At 39.9% G+C, this 21,802-nt stretch overlaps 1 long non-coding RNA gene across 1 annotated transcript; it reads right to left on the minus strand.

The window, feature by feature from the left end:
- Window positions 1-1,264: 1,264 nt before the first annotated feature.
- LOC148360784 (uncharacterized) lies at window positions 1,265-21,231 on the minus strand. Its single transcript, XR_015851100.1, has 5 exons — window positions 21,214-21,231; window positions 18,871-18,974; window positions 9,081-9,175; window positions 7,680-7,707; window positions 1,265-3,203 (listed from the first exon to the last, which is right to left on the minus strand). It is a non-coding gene; the product is annotated as an uncharacterized LOC148360784 (long non-coding RNA).
- Between the last annotated feature and the right edge of the window lie 571 nt (window positions 21,232-21,802).

Consider the following 21,802-nt stretch of genomic DNA (forward strand, 5'->3'; position numbering starts at 1 on the left):
GGGTTCATTAAGAACATGGTTGTTGTTCAATAATACAATTAATCCTCAAAAATACAACTTGCCTAATAATTCTGCACTCCCTGTATATATATATAGGAGCAGCACGGCGGAGCAGTGGTTAGCACAAGGCGGCACAGTTCTGAGGTCGTGGGAACCTCCTGCGTGGGTTCAAATCCAGCTACCGGCCTTACTGTGCGGAGTTTGTATGTTCTCCCCGTGCGTATGTTCTCCCTGTGCTTGCGTGGGTTTCCTCCGGGCACTCCGGTTTCCTCCCACATTCCAAAGACATGCATTTCAGGTGAATTGGCCGGTCCAAATTGTCCCTAGGTGTGACTGAGCGAGTGAGTTGTCTGTCCACGTGTGCCCTGCGATTGGCTGGCACCCAGTTCAGGGTGTCCCCTGCCCACTGCCCGCAGATGGCTGGGATGGGCTCCAGCCCCTCCCCCGCGACCCTAATAAGGATAAGCGGTACAGCTAATGAGATATATATCTCATCTCAGTAGGGTCGCGGGGGTGCTGGAGCCCACCCCAGCCATCATCGGGCAGTGGGCAGGGGACACCCTGAACTGGTTGCCAGCCAGTCACAGGGCTCACGGGGAGAACATACAAACTCCGCACAGGAAGTCTGGAGCTGGATTTGAACCCACGCAGGAGGTTCCCAAGACATGAACCGTGCCGCACACGCGCTAACCACTGCACCGCCATGCTGCCATATATATATATATATATATATATATATATATATATATAAATATATATTCTGACAATGGACAGGTTTCTTATTAAAAGAGAAGAGGAAGGCTAAGCTGTAGGAAAGTTGGTAGCTGGATTTGAATATATATATATATAAATATATATATATACACACACATATACTATTTGTTTTCAATTATTACATGGATTTTTATTTTTAAATAACTGTGGGAAAAGTTACGGTCAGCTGGATAAATAAAAACATCTGTCCAATTGTGCAACTGTGTGGAACGTTTGGGATTTGAGGTAACAGACTCAAAAAATTAAAGTTTCCTGTTTACATTGTGGATTCATTATCAATAGACTGAGATATTTGTAATTGTTTTGCAATTGCTGATTATGGTGTACACTTATGGTTCCTTCTCCAAACAGCAACATTAAAACATAGTTGGAACTAGGTTGAGAATATGATGGATTTAACAAATGAGTATGTTGAGAATTTGTGCGATAACGTCGATAATTAAAACAAAGCCCTTTTGAGGGAAATCTTGCCAATGAAAACACGGAACCATGATGGTCTGAATTGATTTTTAATGTCAACTTTTCCTCTTGTGCCACTTCTTCATTTCAAACGTCTGCAAGCAACTTTAACATCCAGCATGAGGGGAAAATATATAAAAATGAGAAAAACAGTACAGGTAGCCGAGGGGATTATTGGTTAAATCTGGACGTCAGAAAACAATCTGGCTGTTTGGCGTCTCGGATAAGTGACGAGATAGTGTGCAGAAAAAACAAAAAAAAAACAAAGGCTGAGCTCATAAGGTCACTTGTCAAATGTAGGACGGCTTCGTTTGAACATCAGGCCCCAAGACATTCTGATAACTCGCAACGTTGACATGCTAGCGGACCACCTAACCTTGACTCAAACGCAAAAGAGGCACACTTCCGTTGAAAAGTTAACCCAAGAGATACAAAAAGGCAAGATTTGGAATACCGGGGATTACGGATGTTCCTCTTCGGTCGAAAAAAAAAAGCGAATATTTCCATGCAGTCGCAATACAACATACACCAAAAAAAGGCTTTACAGCAGTGGGTGTCAAACGTTCCACCCTCGAGCAGGATCAGGCCCGCAGACTGATTGAATAAGGACTGTGAGACAACGCCGAGAGAAGCGCAGGAAAAAAATGAGCCACGTGACATCAAACGGCTGCCTGTAGTTTTGTATTTGTCCGCCAGGCGACACTTGCAAAGCAAAGTGTTTTTGCTAACGACCATTTAGTACATTTGAGGAAACACATATTCTGATGTTATTTTACCAAAAAAAGAAGTCATTGAAACATAAAGTAGGGAAAGGTTTGTGTGTTTGTGAGCTATTTTCGACACAGTATGCATACATTTCCATGAGTTAACCATAGTGGAAATGGTTTAAATGATTTGCCTTTTTATTTTACAGATGCAAAACCGATAACCGCCACAAGAGATTACCGTATTTTCCGGACTGTTAGGCGCGCCTAAAATCCAAATATTTGCCCGTAATTCAAAAGTGACCGAAAATACCATCCATTAGATCGGAAATGCATTAGAGTATTACAGTGAAATGCTTCTTCATTCTGTAACCTTGTATGAACGAATCAAGTCAATTTAGTTATGTACCCATATTTCATAATGTTTATGTTCTATGGGTTTTTTCCCTATTTTTTTCCGCTCTAACTGTACCTTTAGTTTCATGCGTTTATAGTCCTTACTTATGAAACAAACACAACTCACAAAGGAATATTTTGAGGATGTGCTTTACAATCAGGAGCGTCTTATAGTCCGGAAAATACGATAAATGTTGGTAAAGGTAAAAAAACATTGAGAGAAAAACCTCAATAATTGTTTTTTAATTGAATCTCACACCCCAGATTCATAACTTAACTGTGAGCCTTCCAGCTAAGGGCACAGTTTTTGTTCAAAGAATTTACTAGTGTGGCCACTGTGAGAGTGCTTTTTCTACGATGTGGCCCCTGGCCAAAATGAGCTTGACACCCCTGCTTTACAGTAAGAGGTTCTTATCATTGTGATTATTTGGACTTGCATGCGGGGGGAGGAGGGGAGGGGAAATCTTAAAACAAATACAAGAGTGAAAGAGTTGTCGCCTGCAAGTTGTGCCATTTCAACTGTGAAAAACAATGGTACGGGAGAAAAGCGGTGAAGATAAGGACCCGACGCCCGACTTTGAAGGACATAAAGTGCTTCTGTCAAAATAAATAACAACAGTACAAAACGGTTCCGAAGAAGGAGTATCAAAACAATGCACTTGAGATGTGGAGGACTGGCACTATGGAAATATCAGGAGGTGGGAACGAGGGAGCGGGCATCTTGCTCGGGAGCCATTTAACCCAGAATGAGGCTGGACTTTCCTCCGGGGGGATTTCGACGTCCGGTGGGCGGACCCCCGACGGGATCTTCGGCAGCAGGGGCGTCGTCTTGACGCTCCGGAGCGGCTGCTGACTCGGCTGAGTCACTGCCTGAAAACACAAATGGGGGGGCGGCTTATGATTTGCAGTTCCATCGGTAGGTCAACTGCTGGTCATGCATGCAAAGTGACTAGGACTGCAACGGGTATAGTCCACGTTGTCGTCAAAAATCAACCACGGTTCCCCCTGGATTTTTCCGTTTAAATTCAAGACTTTTTAAGACCTTTTCAAGACCATATCCAATGAAATTTGAGACCAATCCCGCAGTTATTCTGACCTAAACTTATAATATAACACAAAAGAATCTGTCAGATTTACTGACCGACAGATTCCATCCACAGATCAAACAAGACACGTAAATAAAACATTACTTATCTTTACACTTATTATAATTTTATTAGTAGAGGTAAGTTTTAACGCCACAACAAAATAAAGGCGAAGCAAAGTTTGCAAGGAGCACGCTATGCCGGAACCGCGCCCAAATTCGGTTTGAAATGCAAATCTTTTATTTTTTTCCCCTTTGTGGAGGATCCGCACAACATACAATTACTTTCACTCAATGAAATAGTTAGATAAAGTAAATCCTTACCAAACCATCAGTTTAACTCCAAATCACGAAATCCAAACAAATTTTCATCCTCGTAGTTGGGGTAGGGGACACGCCGCTTCCTCCTTCCGCCTCCCTCACGTCAGACGTCATTTCCGCTTCTTACCAATAGCATACAAACTTTCTCTCTACATTTTGAGCTAATACTTCACTATTTGCAGTGTGTCATCTGCATGTTGTTGAAATGCAGACTTCAGCGCCCAACAGTTTATTTTGGCGCTGCACTTGCTGTGCACACTTGATCTGAGGCTCAGCCCCAAGTAAACCCCAAGCTGCGAAGTTAAGCCAACGCACAGCTCGCCGACTTCGGCCAGAAGACCCAGTCTTCGACTCAGTTTTGACGGCGCACAAAGTCGGCTCAAACTGCAGATTCATATACGATCGCAGTTTTTTTTGCTGGATATGCGATCATCCAGACATCAAGCGCTCGGTGCTACGACCACTCGGGAGTGTTTATTAGCCACGGACTGCTATGTCAACAAGACCCAGCGGCCTACAAAGCAGCGAAGCAGAGTGGCAAGAGAGTGGTGTGACCGGACGAGGAAGCGAGGTTGTCGGGCCGGGCTAACCGCTAGGCTAAACCCTTCAAAACGCCTCTCCCATCCATTTTCCTCTCCAACGTTCGCTCTCTGGACAATAAACTGGACCATTTAACAACTGGAAGTGGCATCGAACCGCGAGATGACGAACTGCTGCGTTAAAATTCTGACAAAGACATGGTTAATCTTATCTATCCCGGCTGACGCTCAAGGAAACTGTGCGGGTCAGATGTATCAACATTTCGTTCTGTGTACACGAATGACAATAAAGTAAATCTGAATCTGAAGTACGCAGGGCCGAAGTAAAGCTTTGTTGATACTTTGGCGGCAAATTAAAGCTTCGGGTTTATTTCGGGCTTGGTTATCAAATCAAGTTAATTCGTCTGGTTTGACGGTTTCGGGTTAATATATCCGCGACTCGGGTCAGGTCGGGCTGAATTCTTTAGGCCCCGTGTGAGTCAAGTCAAGTCAAGTCATCTTTATTTGTATAGCCCTAAATCACGAAGAGTCTCAAAGGGCTTCACAGATTATTACACTATATTACACAGACTATTTTTATGCTATGGAGTAGAAGTGAGTTTTAAGTTTAGATTTAAGCAGACAGCAACCCTAACAAAGCCCCCCAGAAGAGGGCGCTTTCAGTAAAGTCATGTTTATTAGTATAACCCTCATTCACAGGAGGTCTCAAAAGGCTGTACAGACTACCATTACACCATCCCCTGATCTAAAACCTGCATGAGGGCAAGGGCAAACTCAAAAACCTCAGCATAAGGAAAATTAAGACACATTGAGTAGGGGCTGCCCGTTGAGATTAAGTACTCACAAAAAAACAAAACTTGCACAGAAATGTAGCTCAGGAGGTAGAGCGCTCGTCTTGGGATCAAGAGATTGCAATTCGAATCCCGGCTCCTCTGTGTTACATGTCGAAGTGTCCTTGGGTAAGACACTGAACCCCTAATACCCCCAATAAGCAGGTTAGCGCCTTACATGGCTGCACGGCCGCTATTGGGAAATGTGAAGCACATTGTAAAGCGCTTTGGGAAGTCTTCATTGACTTGAAAAGCGCTATATAAATGCAGATCATTTCATTTCATTTCTTTAATGATCAAAAATTGCAATAAAATTGCAATACTGGTCTGAAAAATTGCAATTAGTTTTTTTTTTTCCAAAATCGTGCAGCCTTAGTCGCCAGACACATTTCCGAACAGAGAATAGTAGGATTTTTGGCCTGAGCCCGGCACAAAATTCAGGTCAGGTTTAAAATGCCAATCATTATGTTCAGGTTTGGGCTGGGCTTCTCTCTTTTTTTATAATTGATTCTCCTTGTGGTGTGATTTAATGTAAATATTGCTAACTACCACGAGATGCAGCTATCGATTTAGGAATGAGCGCCACTGTTTGTTTATGACAGCGACGACAACCTTTTGCAGTTTATTATTGAAATGTAGCTGTATGCAATTCCATGTTGGTTGTTCTGCGAGTTCTAAATAAACAAGTGTTCATCTTCCATGAACCCCTAAATTCATGATATCCCTGTCATTGTTTCTTGTTTCTTTTTGTTTGTGGCGGATCCACACGGTGGATTCTGCCCCTCTCGCGAACTCTGCATCTGCGCGTTCGTGGGTACGCTGGCAGCGGCACAATTGGACCCAGAGAAGCAGAGTTGGCCATTATCTAACCCGCAAGACCACACAAATAAAATATTCAATTTCAGGTTTGCTTCGGGCTCGATAAATCAATTTAGTTGGGTGTGCGCAGGTTGGTTCAAGCTTTAATACCCATGAGCCCAGGTCTGGCTGGATTTCTTTTAAGCCTGATTTTAGCTCTACAATAGTGTGAGCAATCTCTACATGAATATATTTCCTGCAGAGTCTCCCATGTGTCTCAAACGGTAACATGTAGAAATGATGACGTTAACATCACGTTCGCGTACCGAAACTTCTACATTGTAGGAGCATTCTAGCCTGGATACGGCGTATAAAAATACAACAGCAATCCCTCAGTTGTCACCATATATGGGGACCAGATCCCCCTGCGAAACAGCAACGCCAAGTTTCTGCTACGAATAAATACAGCCGTCCCGAATGTAGCAATTTCCCACAAGTAGTAGCTCCTGGTCATCCGTTTCATAGGTAATGGATCTGGTGTTGGTGAGATACAGGCTAAGAAAGGCTAGTTTATGAGAGTTGTTACATAGCCTAGTAGGCCAAACCTGCAGGGCAGCTATTTTTTTCTCTCCCGGCGCTGCCTGAGTTCCGGAGCACTTTCTGGAGATCAACGGTTCCTTGGGCTCTTCTGACTTTCCTCAGAGACCCATTTAATTGATGTATTTCTTTTCAATGTACCAAACCGCTATAAGTTAGCTGTCACCATTTGTTTTGGGTGGACCCATTAACTTGTGTGCCTGCCCTGCATAAATCAGTCGCTCACACACAAATAGTCACGCCCACTCAATACAAACACATACAACCTGCCCCCGTCTGCTGTCTGCTGCAGAACACAACGCCCGATACGTTTGTCAATGACAATAACGACAATTCAATCCAAAATCTACGAAGCAGTGAACCAGCTATAACAGAAAAGAGATGTAGCGAAGGATTACTGTACTTGGAAAGCGAACCTTGAGAATGACGGCAGTCCCTCGATTATGCACGAACAGTCGGCTGGTTGAGCGAAACGGAGTCCGACTCGCCTCAGTAAGATTCAATACATTTCAAGCCAATACTGTTTTGATGACCCTCATTGTACATTTTATAAGTGGATATTTCGCAATAAAAGAAGAGCTTGAGCGTTATGCCAGACTGTGTCTGGCAGACATATGAGAAGTTAAATGCATGCTGTCCGAAGAACAAACGTCAGTTGTTAAATGTTGATAATGACAAATGTCAGTTGTTTAAACCGTTTGAGAATCGTTCTTTTGATACGGACTTTGCAGTTGACCACTGAATGAACGACGCAAAATGCACGAAATATTTGTTCGACTTACTGGTCTATTGCCGCTAATGTTGACTATTAAAATCGTCTTTGGTTGCAGCCCTAGAATGGTCCGACCCAAATTATTGTGTTAAAAAATACTAAAATCCCAGGCTATGGTCAAAAATGGAAATGTAATCAGTCAACCACAAACAAAGCAAGAAACAATTTTATGTCCTGATAAAATCCCCAAAAACTGCGTTAGACTACAAGTGCTGAAAGTTAAACCTGGTTTCAAAGAGTCTAAAATCGCAGCTGCTCTGGCTAATGCAAACATTTAAAAAAGATACTGTTCTGTTGCCAGAATCATATCAATCAGCCATTGTAGTTCTCATCATACTTGGCAGAAATACGGGTAAGCAACACGCACAGATGAAGTGATAAGGAAAAGAAACATGCAGTACTCACCATTGTCCAAAACGGGCGCGTCTCCATCCTAAAACCCAAAAAGATTTCGTCATCAAAGCAGACTGTGCAAACGTATACATTTTACCCACATTATTATTAGCTTGCCATCACATTTGATAGCTTTCTTTTTTGCGGCTAAAAACATGTTTAAATATGAAAATGTACGTGCCCCCTACCTGAGTAGCCTGCAGACTGGTTTGGAAAATAGCTCACCAGTGACGGGTCATTGGAATTTGCTAGGAAATGTGATTCCTATAGTGTTCATACGCATCAAGACATATTTCACTTTTTAATTACTTCAAAAGAAAATTTCCCATTTTTTTCAATACCGTTAAAAGATCCGGAGCCACAAAGATATCATGAGCGATATTTAATTTTGAATGTGCATTTGTCGAAACATACGATTTGTAGAGCTTGGGTAAATCGCTAATATATTTGTATTTGAAACAAATGTCTCCCTATTAGGTGTTGAATAAAAATGGCAGTACTATATTGCAAACATTTTCAGTTGCAGGAATTAATCACTAGAAAGGCTACCTCAATTTCTATGACCCATAACAAATGCCCATAATTGATGCGGAATCCTTGCACTAATACAAGTTTACGTGTAGCATGAACCTGTCCACTTGGGGCAACCCATAGGATGTGATGACGCTTCATAGATGGATACCATACAAACTAAAGTCATCTGCAGTTAATCTCGAGTGAAGAAATACAATGGCAAAGCGAAGTCAGCAGAGATCAGTCTGCTTAATATTTAAGCAGGCTTTTGGCAACAATTTCAAGCATTTACAAACACTTTACCCAATATTCAAGAACTTTCCAATCCTTGAAAACATGACATTAAAATTCAAACATTTTCAGATTCCAAGCACCTGTAGGAAGCCTGCTTTTAGTTATTTAGGGTTAACAAGGATGCTTTTGAAAGGCCTGGAAACCATGAATTATTTTCAAATGATTTCGTATTTGGAAAATGTGCTCGTTACACGACCAGGCTGAGATACAGACACGACCCCAGAAAAGACTAAGCTCGTATGTAGAGGTATGTTAAAGTAAGATGCGTATGAAACTGCCCTATGAACTATTCATTAACAGAAAAGTAGTTTTCAGTTTCAAAAATGTTGGTGATCCCTGATTAACATGTAACCTGTATAACACATATAAATTCCCCCCCCCACTATTTACTTGTACTCTTGGAAAGAGGTCAAAATGTAAACAAATGAAAGTGGAGTATAGCAGAAGTGGATGACTTTCACTTCCTGTTTATATTTTTCCACCCTTCCTTTAGCCAACTGTAATGAGAGACGAGTCTTCACAAGTAAACAGTATCCAAATTTAAGACTAAGAAGAACGAAGGAAGTAGTCGTCCTTGTGCTCTTATGACCCCATTTTTTTTTTTACCATTGTGGGGATTTCTGTGGAGTTCGCGGCATTGGGAGCGCCTCTCCTGAAGGGGGCGGACGATTCTCCGCACAGGACACCCGTCGGTTTCCCACCTGGGAAAAGAGCGAATGACCAACACTGATGAGAAAGTAGAGTGAGATGTTGGCCTATATTTAATGTTCACTTAAGATCTCAGGATTAGTGACAACACTGATACAAATTACAGATAGCGGAATCTGTTTCTTTTTTAATCAGGTGTTGCCTTCTCCTTGCCTCCTCTGCATCCACCCTCTAACTCCTTTGTACCAGCTCAAGTCAGATCACTTCAAAGGTAAATCATTTTATCTTCTTTACATTCATATTTCTTTATGATATTATATCAGGGGTGTCAAAGTCAAAAGGACAGAGGGCTGACTTAAAAATTTGACTACAAGCCGAGGGCCTGATAAATTGTTGAAAATGAAAGAAGCTGCTAATGACAGTTGCTAACAGTTGCGGCCACAAAAACAATGCTAGACATTTAAAAATCTAAAATCTAACCACTAAAGCTAAGTATTCATCAGTCTGAGCTGACAACAGTCAAAAATGAAAGAAAAATAATACGTAAAATAAGAAAAAATGATTTCTTTTCAGTGCAATCCTTTTCAATTTTCTAGTGTTGAGCGCTAGGGCCAGTGCATTTTGTTAATAGTACCGTAAGCCGCGACTTTTGTCACGAGCTTTCAACCCTGCCTCTTATGCAATGTTTCTGCATTTTATTAACGGTAAAAAAAGAGTGAACTATGTCGAATATATGTGTCGAAGTAGACGCAAGTTTAATATAACTTTGTGCTCTGTACATGAATAAAATTAAAATGAACAACTTTTTCGAGAAAAAATAAAATATCATTTTCCAAAGTAGACTGTTAGGTTCATGTCCCCAACATTTTTAATAAAACGCTCTGCAATATAGGACAAAGAGAATCGGTTCTTTATAATTAGTTACTTTATTAATCATCATATTGAGAGCCGCCGACATTCTGTTGTTAGACATCTTTTCGCTCGCTCTGCCCTGCTTGCTGCGCTCTGGCTCGGCTCGGCTCTGGCTCTGAGAGTCTCCTCGAAAAACCTCCCTTCTAATATTCAGTTTTTGCCTTTGCTACGTAGAGTTGATTAGTCTTCTTTCGAAGGTCTGCTTTCCATCCAATGATGACAGGTGACCTTGGTCCTGGGAAACTCCTTTTTCCCAGGCTCTTTGGTGAAAAACAATCTTGAGTTATGGCATGAAGAGGTCATAGGTCAGGGTACATCCGTTGGTATGTGAGAACAAAACACAGTCTGTAAAAACACAACTCATGGCCCTGGAGTTTAGTTTACGGGCTGAGAACTCTTCAAAAATGGCTGAGAACACATATAACATATTAAATGTCAACTGTAGGATAAATACAATTCCATCATTCCCTCCTCTTTATCCTACAGGTGATATAATACTTCATTCAACTGTCACTTCGCAATACGATTTTCAACAGAGAAATCATGAACACAACAACAGTTGTTACACTTAGAGGTTGTCGTCATAATGACCAGGATCTGAGTAAAAATCATGAAAATGCAGAGACAGGCAATCATCATCAACATTTGTGTCATTACAATTTTCACCATCGTCATTTTTATGGTAATTGCCAGAGTCATCGTCAGCATCGGTGTCCGAGGGCAACAGAGCATACAAAGGTACCATCTTTGCCTGCATTGGGGCAAGAGCTGTTGTAATTAGTCTCGTTAGCAATGTTCTTATGCACGGAATACAACAACATCCACACAATGTGAGAATTGCCGCAAAAACGGCTATAGCCATATATTAATATTTTTTATATTTCCCAAACGTATCTCCAAAACCATCCCACATTGATGTGTCAACTCCTGAGTGGTCTTTCATCTTGTTGTTAAGTGACCTGAGGCCTTCCAGGGCCTTTGTCAGACTTCCGTCTGCTGCCGTGTTGTTCGGTATGAACGTGCAACATTGGTCACCAAAGATAGAACAGACCCCTCCCTTTTCAGCCAGTAGCATATCAACAGCAATCCGGTTCTGGAAAGCCATGAGGGAGGTAGCAGAGAGTTGCTCGTGTATGGCGGAGAAACCTTGTTCTGTTTTGTTTCCTAACTTCTGCACATTGAAATGGATATAGTTTATTCTGTCAACATTTTTATTAATTGTACACCAATAACAAATCAAAGATTCAAAACCCGCTGCTACTTGATCTGCTAATTTGTATTCATCTGGTACGCCTCTTGGAACACCGATGCTGTCGATGTATGTAGGATCATTGTCACTCCAGGCATAGGTAGACCTTTACTTTTCCATGCATGTGGTAACAAGCTCTTCACAGATGTTAGCAATTCAGGGATTGTGGTGGCGGTTATAGACACAGGTAAAATAAGAGACACAGATGCACACAATCCCGTGGTTTTGTACGGTAGTCTATCATACAACTTGTCTTCTCCACACCACCACCAGATGTCACTCCGGGAGAGTGGTTTAAATGTTATATTGACTGTCAACATTTGGTGACATTGTATATCATTCAGACTACACACAACACAATCATTCATGACAGCATGTGCCGCCTGCTCAGCCATTAGCAACCAGTTGTTATCTATCCTTGAAATTCCTGTGGTAACTTTGAACCACCCATCAATGTCTTCGACTGACATGCTTACTGATGTGATATTTGTCGTTACAGAGTAGTTACTTAATTTTGGCTGATCAGTCGATTTCATACTGTCATTTACACACACTACGACCGGGAAAAAGGGGTCCATGCCCGAGGACCAGGCCCATAACGTGAAACCCCAGCACGTGCTGTTAAAAAAAATCTGATCCCGGAGGTCGAATTGTCTGGTTTGTAACGGTTATAGTCAGTTGTAAATTGCTTCCTTGATGCTGCAATTTAACCCGATTTTTTGAAATACTGGGCCTCAGAGCTGTCCCCTGGGGTCCAGTACTCCCCTGCTTCCGTTATAACCAAATACTCCCACCCTTGGAACGCTCCGTGTCCAAACACGTACCACCAGTACTCCTCCCACCCTTGCCCAGTAATATGTGTTGGCTGTCTCCCTAGACTGCCTCACTGGAACCCTTTTAAAGAGGTTATCGGTATGGACATCACAATGGTGGCATTTGGTGGCACAGTCACTGTCACAGAGTTGTTATAGGTCCACGATATTAACCAAGAGTGCATGTTGTGGCGTGTTTACTGGGGAGTCGGCACATTCCACTAACACCCCTGCTTTTATTAAATTTTCAATCACTGGTTGTATCCCAGCCATAGCATCTGGCTTGAGTGGATATTGTTTTATTCTAGGGCGATGCTCTGTTTTTGGTCTGACTACTACAGGGGATGCCCCTTTTACAAGGCCCACGTCAGTAGGCCCCTGAGACCATAATTTCTCGGGAATTCCTCGTCCTCTCCGGTTAAAAAGATTTGTCATTCTTGTTCTTCTGTTAAGTGTACTTCTGACTGCACTGTCACCGACCAGAAAAGAGCCTTTCTCCTTTGTACACTAATTTTTCCAAGTCTTGCCATTTGATGCTCTTCTTTTTGCACAACGAGATATGCGGTACGCATCTATCCATAAGCCAGTTATGCTGTTTAAACAGTGACTTGAGTGGGTCAGGTAAGAATACTGCTGCTATGGCATACATTATTTTGTACACACAGTTACCATAAACACAAATCATTATTCAAGTAAGCACAATCAGTTTCATACTTATGAACAATTATTTTCCAAAGCAAAAACGCAACAGGATTTGCAATGAGCGTTCAAAAATTGGCATCTGAGCGTCCATTGAAGTTCCATGATTTTCATTTGTTTCCAAGAGGGCACTCGAAAACCACTCTATATTTTGCTCGATAAAAGAACTGCTACCATATGCAATAATATTTTGTTTGTTTGTTTGTACATGATTCAAATTGAATCGTTTCTTCCGGCGCCGTCACGAATGGCAGCCACTCCAGCAGCTCCCGTGTTATTTTCGATTGTTCTCGATTGTTTGTTCTCAGCTCAGGGATGCTGCTGGAAATGTGAATTTCCCTTCAGGGATGAACAAAGTATCTATCTATCTATCTATCTATCTATTTGACTTTATGTCTGAATACTATCTTGGCCTAGTCACGCTGTTTGGTGTTGCTCAGCAGAGCTTTCTTCTTCACATTCAAAGGACATGTGACCTTTCGACCGCAGGCCCAACACTTTACGTCTCGCCGTGTGTGTTACCCCCACTCCCTTGAGCTCGTTGTTTATGAGCCTAGCTGGGATGTGCTCCATATCACTCCCTTGGCCTCGCTGTTGATAAGCGGCGCAGACAATGGATGACTGATGTCTTTGGCTCTTTCAGCAAATTAGTCCATGGCCTCTTTTTGACAGATTTATATGTCCTTTGGAGACTTAGAAAGAGTCTTTTTGCGGAATTCACTGGCACTTGAGAGTCTCGTTAATTCCACTGTGCTTACGTAGTGGGATTTTTTTTTAGTAAATTGGCCGGATTACTCTATGTCTTAAATTTTTCTCTAAATTTAAGTACTAGTAGACATTATCTTAGTTTAATCAATTTCTACCCATTTATTTCCCATGCAATTATTCTTAAATTAGCCCGATATGTCTCGAAATCAACTAATCCGTTACTTTTATTTCCTATGACTCTCTTCAAGATTGATCAGTTTCTTATTGTCTTCTACTGTAAAAATGCTCTTCCATAGAAACCGTTTCCTTTTAACTTAACCAAACCATAAGTCAGTATTTGTTACACATTTGCTTATCACTTGTCAATCGTAACACTCATTCTAAAAAAAAAAAATCAGTGTGTAATCATTGTCCTTTGGGCTAAATTTGTCAAAATTCCAAACCCACACACTATCTAAACATCAAAAATCTCAAAAGATCTAAAAAATCTCTAAAAATGCCAAATCGAACTTAATGTCATAACTTTTCTAATTGTATTTTCTTCTCTCTGTAATCATAATCAATCTTTTGTTATTGATTCAATATAGAGCAATACATACCCGTCACTCATGAACCATTTTGTTGAGTGTATTTATTTTGTTCATTCATATCTTTTATTCTGCGCAACAATCTTTGCTTCTACGCATTAGTCTTTGTTTTAAGCAGCCCTTCAAGATCCCCCGTGACCAAGGCTATACAGATCAACATGATCTGGTCCGACTATTAATACGTTTCTTTTTTCCTTTGTTTAAAGGAAACATTTCATTCATTGACTGAAATAGCTTCAGCTACGTTATTAATTATTTCTAGTCTCGAATTTTCTTTTCTGTAATACGAGAACAACTAAGGAAATAATCTTTTTACGTCTTACGCCTCTTTTGAATTTGTCCATTTACGAACAAGAAGATTGACACTAAAATTATGGACCATTTTTAGTCAGCTTCATTGCTTTAATCGTCCTTTCTTTATTAAGAGCAAAACTACACGTCTTAAAGTTATTACCCTTTGCTATTCGCATTTTCAACGAAAAATGATTAGTTGTTCACTCAAATATTCTTTCTTTTTATACTATTCTGTATAATTATCTTGTATTATACACTCAGTGTTTTCATTTTCCCGCTTACCTGTCCAAGACGCATCATTTATGCTGGGTACGCAACCTTTTTTTTTCCTTTAAATTTTCATTATCATTTAGTTTACTCTTTAACAAAGATTTAACGCATTACAAGCTTTGTCGTTATTTTGAATTTGCTGTACGAGTTTTTTTTTTTTTTTTTTCCTGCACGCCGATCTTCACTAATGAGATCTCGTCGCTTCGAGATTACGTCATTGTTGTTGGTAATTCTTGTCGAGCGAAGGTCAGTCTTTTTATTAGACAAACGGCTTTTTTCCTTGTTCAATTCATCAAAGAGAGCTTGCTTTCAAACGGCTCATTTGCTTTGATGATTGATATCACGAATTATGTTGTACTAAGATGTTAAAGAAAAGTACAGTAAGTAGAAAAATGGAAAAAGACAAGCCTGTTATTCGCAATTACCATCAACAAATGCAGAAAATAAATTAATAATTCGATGATCAAAACTGAATGAATACGCAGATATCTACTATATTTGTCACCGATTTATAAGTTCGATCTTTGTATCACCAAATTTCAGGGGTTCTGCCAAGATCTATAAATCTTTTAGCAAGCTAGTACACGGAATTCAAAATTCCTATCATATTATCATTATTGATAGTTCAGTTTAAAAAAAATCATATATACCAGGGTGTCCCCTGCCCACTGCCTGATGATTGCTGGGATGGGCTCCAGCACCCCCGCGACCCTACTGAGGATAAGCGGTGCAGCTGCTGAGATGAGATGAGATATATATTATATATGTGTGTGCAGCACGGTGGCGCAGTGGCCAGCACGTGTGCGGCATTACTAAGGACCTGGGAACAGGTGTGTGTGTTCCAAGCCAGCCTGCATGCTCTCATTGTTACGGTTTACTTTCCTCTTTCAAAAAACATGCATTTCAAGTGGACTGACTGGTCCAAATTGTCCCTATGTGTGAATGAGCTAGTGAATTGTCTATCTTTGTGTGCCCTGCAATTGGCTTGCAACCAGTTCAGGGTGTCCTCCAATCGCTGCTCGATGATCGCTGTGATGGATTCCAACAAGATGAGATCTACTCATCATAGTTATGGTTCATACCGGCCGAATATGAACACAAAACTTTTCTGGTTCTCACCTGTAACGCCTTTATTGTTGACATATTCCTTTAATATCATAAAAATTGGTGTTTCACTTACCATCGTTCATCCCATTCAAATATCTTCATCATCGTTAGTAATGCTACTTTTTTTTCTCACCGTTCCTCCATTTTCTCCTCAGCGGATTGTTGAGTCCAAATGAGACAAGAACCAAAATTCTGAAACTCAAAAACATCGTTAGAGCAACACTTTTGCTGTAAAATCAAACGTTTCCTTCCTTTATATATATATATATATATATATATATATATTTTTTTTTTTTTTTTTTTTTTTAGTCTATAATATTTCTCATTATGGCAACAAAATAGTGTAGTTTTTGTATCACTACAGTATTTTTGTAGTCGAATTTATTATTGTAATACTTTGCAATTCTCTCATTTCTTGTTCTAAAGCAAAACAATATGTTATGTCTATGTTCATTTGCCTTCAAATAGATTTTCATCCTTTATATAATTTTCTTTTATTTTTATAGCTTATCTATAAAATTACTGTCACATGTTTTGACTATTTTTCACCAAATGCATATTACACAAATCTCAACTGTATGTAACATCTTACATGCAAATATTTCTGTGTAAATATTGTATCAACTATAACTATAACCTTATCTTCTCCTTAATTTAGTGTCCACTTAATTCCTGCGTCCTCATATTCACCTCTTTTTTTTTTTTTTTTAATTATTCACAGCTTGCTCGGTGTCACGTGTGAATCCCCCTTCTAGATTTAAAACCATTATTTAACCCAGAAAAATAACTCCCTTTTTAATTAATCACTGCCAAGGCCGTGCTATGACCCATGATCTGACCTACTCAGGATTAATCAGTTTCTCGTTATCTATATCTATGTTTTACTCTGTCAATAAGGGGGTCCACTTGGCCTTTTAGCCATTGAGAATCGGGCGGTAAAACCCTACCCTCTTCACGGCTTCTCCTCGGAAGTGGGTAAATGGCCTGGGGGGTATTAGCGCATGTGAATGATATTTGGCATATTGTGGGGGCGGCGTGGAGCGAGGCGTATTACTGTGTGCCTGCTCTTCCTTCCTCAGTAAAGAGGCAGCAGCCATTAATCGACGCGGTTCACTATATGGCCCTGTATATTCGTTATCCTCCTTTTTAGGATACATTACGGTATTTCCACAAAGGTAATGCCATAAATCGCAAATGGTTTGCATCTAAACAACGCATTTCAAGTCAATGAAGATCTTCAAAAGCACTCTATAATGTGCTCCACTCTACCCATTTACTTACTCTAGATTTAAAACAGTTCAATATTGAAAAAGTAAGTTGTTTTTTTTTCCAATCTATTGTATTAAGGTTAGTCTCACTTAATTTTCACCAAATTATCTCTCTTAATATTTAATTAACTTTCCCCTTTATGTTTCTCTCTCCCTTTTTTTTTTTTTTTTTTTTTCTCTTTAAACCAATTAAATCTACTATTTTAGCTTCACCTATTTAATGTGAGAATGGCATCTATTTATTTATGAGTTATCTTACTCATTTGAATTTCACTCAATCCATTTTTTCCATTTTAATTGAAAGAGAAAAAAAAAGTATTTATAAACAATTTTTCCAATATTTTTTGGTATAAAAATGCCCTTATCTCAAATTAGTGTATTTCAATTCACTCAATTAGATTTTTCCTATTCTTCCCAGTCCTTTTTTTACCAATTTTTTGAACTGAAAACAGGAATATTTTATCTTTTTCGGTATTATTCTGGCATTATTTTGATTTAACGCATCTAAATAGCTCATTTATATTTTTGTCTCTCCTTACTCTGTCCTTTCCCCATTTTAAGTCTGCAATTTAGTCTTGGTGGGTGTTAATACATAGGGTATTCTAACACCGGGTTATTTTCAACAAGACAACGATTAATTACTCATGTGGTAAGGCTCGCTCCTACCTTTTCAAGTGGAGCTTTCTTGCCTACAAGCATCCACAGAAGCTCACTGTTGTTTTTGTCGGTGTTTTTTTTATTTTTTATTAAATACAATTGCCTAGTGGCAACTTTATTTTCATTATTTTCACCTGTTTTTTGCTCCCGTCTGTTCCCCGGCTTCGACCAGTTTTTGATCCTGACCACTTCTACTCACCTCTCCTGGCTTACGACTCATTTCCGACCCTGACCACGTTTTTGCGCTCTATTTTTCCGTTCCCGACACGCCATCGCTCGCCACGGAAGTCCCACTTCCACGTTCAGAGCGACCTGCTTCCCGCGCCCAGCGATCACCAGATCGTGGGTGCAACCCTTTCCTTTCTTCCAATAAAACTGAGAGAAACGTAACGCAATTGGGTCCTGTGTCCGTTCTGGTCCTAACAATTTTCAGTAATTGCCAATCATGCTGCTGTTATTTATTTATTGACCAGACCCTATTAGGTTGATCTTTTTGTAACACAAGAGAATCTAATAAAAATAAAGTGCTCTGAGGAGAACTTTAGGAACAGGTTAGATTATTATACTTTTAAGGATTTTTACGGTCCTTTGTTTTCTTGGTAAGTTCAAAATTTAATTGGGTTTCTTCCCTTATTTGGAGTGTGTATTAAACTATAAATTTATAAGTTGTCTTGTTTCTTTTCCCACTCTGATATTTTATAGAATTAAAACAAATCTTTTCCGTTTAAAGCACGTAATAACATCACTTCTTTAACTCGCGTCTGTCTTCAGACTTCTTTAAATAATAAAACTATCGAAGATAAGACCACCTTTTAAATCAAAATGACTCAAATCATAGTACATGTTTTAGACTGTATTAGGTCATGCAACTGCAGCTGTTCCAAATAAAACACAGTCCAAAAACTCCACAATAGCAGAAAGAGCACAATGGGAGCAGAACCCCGAGGGGGCCGGTGCATCCACTGAGAGAAAAAAGGTCATCTAAGATGAACATCTGACTTTTCTGGTCAGGGGACCCGAAGGGAACTACCGAGGGTGTTTCGTGCACAACTGTTCTCCAAAACTGTCCCGAAAGACAAACTTGGACTTGAATATACTTCAAGAGAGATCACTACACAGACAAAAATCCTCCACGGGGTTGTGATAAAATCTCTAGCCGAATCAGTGAACTAGAAGTTGGCTTACCTGGATTTGGAGTTTTCTTCATCCTGTTTGGTGTCCACTTGCACTTGTGAAGCAGAGGAAGGGATTTATCTTGCTTGATGGTGTACTTTGAAAGTGATTCCTTGCTGCACACAGAGCGAATGTTAGGCTTGATTGGCTGTGTGCTGGGGATGCAGGGATGCAAGACTTATTAAAGGGGAGGGGGTGGGTTTGGAATCCCCTTCATGACGTAGAAATAGGAGGTGTTAAAGGAGGGCTTTCGTTTGGATAAGAAACAACAGGGATGATCGACTGTACAATATAAATGCTAGTGTTTGTTTTTAATTGGCTTTTTACACAATAGCACTTGAAAACAGATGTATTCTTGTCAGGTTTTTGGTGGTGGACCCATGTGAGGGAAGCCGGAACTGAGGCAGAGATGTTTCAAAAAGAATGATGGTATTTAACTCATTCAATGCTATAACTTATAAATACATTTTCAGAAATGTTTTTTTGTTTGTTTTATTTTTTTAAACTATTTTAAATACAGTAGTTTGGCGCTCCTCATCAGTCATCTGAAAATGATTTCAGGATGACAACCTATCATTAACTAGCAGGAGTGGCTTTAATCAGTTCTTTGTCCACACATAGCGGGAGCTCTCACTTCCTAGTGCTCCTACCTGTATCCAGCGTTTGAGAAAGTGTAGGCAACCCAGAGTAATTGTAATGAAGCAGTGTGTTGAGAATAGTGAATATAGGAATAAGTACAGACCTTTAACACTTATAATGCTTTTTAATTTCAAAAAGAGATGACAAAGGGGAGAAGTATGACATTTGGTACACCCCTGCAGGAAGGCGACCGCCATGGTGACCGAAAACAGGTGATCACATCACCGGAAAACGTCGGGCACTGAAGAGTGCTTGCTAAGTTAATGCAAAAGTTCAGTGTTCTTGCAATGAAATTTCATTTTGCAAGCTAAGTCCTCTTGTGGTTATGGAAAGCATTGTTTAAATATTGGAGGGATCACAAATACAAAAAAAGCACAGAAGTGAAAGTTCTGCTTGAAATGCATCCTTTCACAAAACACAGTTTTTCCTCAATAGCTTTTTTTGGAAACCAGTAATTTAAAAAAAACAACAACAATGTTCAACTGTTGTTTACTAAACAATGGTAAAAGTCTGAAACATACTTTTTTTTCAATGATAGTTGAGGGTTGAGTGGGCAGGCGACACCCTGAACCGGTTGCCGGCCAGTCGCCGGGCACACAGAGACAGACAACCATTCACTCGCTTGTTCACAATAAGGGACAGTTTAAACTGGCCAATCACTCCACAAGGGGAGGTTGCGGTAGCTGGACTTGAACCCTGAGCCTCTGCACCGTGGGGCTGTAAGTTAACCACCTACTGTATATACATACACACATGCACACACACAAAAAAAAAAAAAAAAATATATATATATATATATATGTATATATATATATACATCCATTATCTGCAACTCTTATCCTCAGTAGGGTCGCGGGGGGTGCTGGAATGGCATTTCCAGGCAGTGGGCAGGGGACACCCTGAACTGGTTGCCAGCCAGTCGCAGGGCACACAGGGACAGACAATTCGCTCGCTCATTCACAACTAGGGACAATTTGGACCGGCCAGTTAACCTGACATGCATGTTTTTGGAATCTGGGAGGAAACCGTAGTGCCCGGAGGAAACCCACGCAAGCACGGGGAGAACATGCAAACTCCGCACAGGAAGATTGGTTGCTGATTTGAACCCATGATCTCAGAACTGTGCCGCACACGCGCTAACCACCACGCCGCCATATACATATATATATATATATATATATATATATATATGTATATATACACACACAGTTCTGAGGTCATGAGATCGAACCTCCTGTGTGGAGTTTGCATGTTCTATGTGTGTGTCTGTGTGTGGAGTCAAAATTTGGAACAATTTACAAGACGAGATCAAACAATGTCCAACTATTCAATTGTTCAATTTTAAATACAAAAAAATATTCCTGGCGGAATACAGAGATGAAGAAAATGGGGTATGAGTGATACGAGATTGGAATTGTGAGTCTAGAACTATGGTTAACTTTGTGTTATTGTTCATATTGTTATATCACAACTGTCATTATTAATATTATTATAATTGTTGTTCTATCATTGGTGTATTTATTAGGGAAAATTAAGGGGTATGGAATAAAAGCATATATACACACATTTACTGTGTATACAATGATGAAATAGGCTAACTTGTCAGTATTATTTGGCAGGGGTGTGCTTGGAATGGTTTAAATTGAAATACGTTTATATCAGTTGACAGAATAACAACATTTTGCAGTCTACAGATCATACAAAAATTACAATTACCTCTTTGGGCGCCATACTAAATGTCTTTTTAGGAAATGAGAATTTCAAAAGATGTCGTCTGAATCTACAAGCAAGTTCTGTCAATTGAAAACGACAAAATGGCTCAAGGCTCAGCTCCAAACCAATCACGTCTCACTTCTTTTCTGAAGCTGAGTCGTGATTGGTTACTTGAGTAATTGATCAACTGACCACGGAGACGACAAGAAACTAGGATTTTTGTTGCTTAATTCTACAATTTCACAAACACAATTTAAATCTGAAAACGATAAATAGAACACATGATTAACAGCGACGAAATACCCATTTATCGACTAAATCCCACTCAAACAGAAAACATGTATGTGAAAAACTTTATTTACATTTACAACCTGCAATAAATGTATATGTATTTTTACTGTTTTGCATTTTGCACTCTCTTTATGGTACATAATGGCGAGACATCAAGAAATATTTATGGTGCTGCAGACGAGGTGAAGATTATCTTTTATTGTTTTTATTTTTTATGAAGCACGCAGATTTTGTTGGGATGATTTTTTTACTCGAACCACGCTTACTGTCCATTTCCTGCCAAATACTGCTCTCTGCTGGC

The sequence above is a fragment of the Urocampus carinirostris genome, chromosome 8, assembly GCF_059441175.1.
Source record: "Urocampus carinirostris isolate Australia breed hairy pipefish chromosome 8, RoL_Ucar_1.0, whole genome shotgun sequence".
Taxonomy (NCBI): Eukaryota; Metazoa; Chordata; class Actinopteri; order Syngnathiformes; family Syngnathidae; genus Urocampus; species Urocampus carinirostris.